This window comes from Penaeus chinensis, chromosome 39 (genome assembly GCF_019202785.1).
Source record: "Penaeus chinensis breed Huanghai No. 1 chromosome 39, ASM1920278v2, whole genome shotgun sequence".
Lineage (NCBI taxonomy): Eukaryota > Metazoa > Arthropoda > Malacostraca > Decapoda > Penaeidae > Penaeus > Penaeus chinensis.
This window is the reverse complement of record NC_061857.1, coordinates 11,184,137-11,186,636: the sequence shown is the minus strand read 5'-3', so window position 1 is coordinate 11,186,636 and position 2,500 is coordinate 11,184,137. Positions and strand designations below refer to the sequence as shown.

The following is a 2,500-nucleotide window of genomic DNA, read 5'->3' as shown; positions in this document are numbered from 1 at the left end:
CATCTTCAAGTCTGAAGAGGAACGAAAAGGATAAGTCCGATATACGAAGCTGAGCCTCGCCCGGGCTATGCAAAAGAGGGAGCCCGGCCTGTGTTGACGAATGCCGACTCGCTACCGTGAGTCAGCTGGTGCTGACTCGGCTGAGCTTAGTCCTTACCCGACGCGGTGCCCAGCCACAGCAGTAACCTCCAGGCGACAATTGCAACTTCTCGCGCCTGGGCGGGGCGCGAACCGCCGACCCCTCGGATGAGAGGCCGACACGTTAACATTGTACTAGCCCGGAGAAGACTAATGAAAGAGGAGGGGGTATAAAAGAGAGAGAGGAGAGGCAACGCGGTAATATGGGGCAGCTGAGAACAGACGAACGGAAGCGAAAGGAGGTCAGATTAGGTCGGAGGATCGGGCGGACTATGCGCAGGGTGGCCGGCATAAGGGAGAAGGCGGAGGATGTGGGAGACAAGGAGAAGCGGAAGGAAAGACAATTCGCGCCTCTGACCAATCAGTCGCATGGCAAAAGAGGGCGTTGTTGTTGTGTCCCCTGGATATAGCGTACTTGTGTTGAGACAGACGCTTAGTGAGATTGGCGCCTGTCTCGCCAAAATACTGCTTATCACAGGTGGCACAGGGAACAGTTTAGGTGCCCACTTTCGAGGTAGAGGGAGAGCTGTTGTGGACCAAGTTGCGACGGAGAGTGTTCACCTGGCGAAAGATCAGCCTGCAGTTGCGAGGGTGAAGAGGGCGAGTAGATCTCCTCAGTGCAGGGCAGGCTGAGGACGGGCAGGTGAGAAGCCTCTTTGGGAGAGGAGGTACACCGTGCCCTGGATAACGCGACGTCGAGAACGTCGAGGGCGGCCCAGTTTGGAGAACGATCTGACCTGATCTCCCTTTCTTTACTCTTCAAACCTGAAGATGGAATCCAGGGGGATTTCGAAACTGTAGTCTCCTTATCAATAATTCTAGTTTTTGAATTGTGGGTTTTTCTACCATAGTAACAACACGGAATTGTGTTTTACCACACACGGAATTGTGTGTGTGTAGGTATACATACATACATACATACATACATATATACATACATACATCTATACATCTATATACGCATATATACATACATCTATATACGCATATGAATATACATCTATATACGCATATATATATATATATATATATATATATATATATATATATATATATATATATATATATATATATATATGCATCTATATACGCATCTATATCACATTTATATACGCATATATACATATACATATATATATATATATATATATATATATATATATATATACACACACACACACACACACATATTTATATACGCCTTTTCTTTATTCACAAAAAAATAGTTCTAAGAATTTGGGAAAAAGTCGATAAAAGTGTATTTTCTGTCATATTTCTTTAAATAACAATGCTTTCTATTATTAGGGAAAATTAATATTTGTCTCCTCACATACATACACACAAATATATTTATATATACATATGTATCTACAAACATATCTATATCTATGTCTATTCATATCTACACACACACACACACATATATTTATATATACATATATATCTACAAACATCTATATCTATATATCTACACACACGTGCGCACACACACACACACATATATAACGTTAATGATAGTAATTACAATGACAATGACAATAAACTTAAGCTATTATCATCTTTTAATAAGCAGCTAGAAACACTCCTCTCATCAAAAAGAGTATACAACAAAATGCAAAAAAACATAATGGAAAAAAAAACTAAAACTAAAGATTAAATATGAATAAACCATCACATTAATTAAAACGACGTCCTCAAAGACGCGCCCTTTAAACTATGTATCTCAAGGGCCTCTCGACTTGAAGCTCCAGCGTGTCTGAAGGAGTGCTCAAGGGGAACAGCAAGTTTGCGAGCACTTCAGGTAGCTCTCGGCGTGTGAAGGATTTCTTAGCGTGAGATAAGAGAGAAGCTGTCCGTTTTTGCTTGTTTTCTGTTTCTTTTTCTATTCGGTAAGAATCAAATTGCTAGATGTTATTTGTTTACTATCGTAGTGGTTTTCTGCTTGATAAGATCTAAACGCCTTCATGTAAGCATTATTTTGGAAGAAAAAAAATCTGATTTGACAATTATTTTTTCTATTTTTCACTTTATACTAATGATCACGGAACAATGTATATTTAAACGCCTCCTTGTAAGCATACAGTTGGAGAAAAACTGTACCTCTGATTTGACGATGTATTTTTCTTTTTCACTTTATTCTAATGCTTATAGGAACAATATAGATCTCATAATTAATATGGACATTGTATAAGAACTGATAACGTTATCCGATGTAATCACTGAAATAAGGAATCTCATTGTGATGTTCTGTATTAAGCTTTTGAATAATTTAAATACTTGCTTATATCATTATTTTTTTCATGACAACGTGTTAATTATTTTCATTTTTAAGTATGCATTCCATACTAAAATACAAAGTCGA

The 2,500-nt window shown here is 38.6% G+C and overlaps 1 pseudogene; it reads left to right on the top strand.

Moving 5' to 3' along the window:
* LOC125046460 overlaps positions 1-2,500 on the top strand; it is a 12,133-nt pseudogene that overhangs the window by 3,385 nt on the left and 6,248 nt on the right.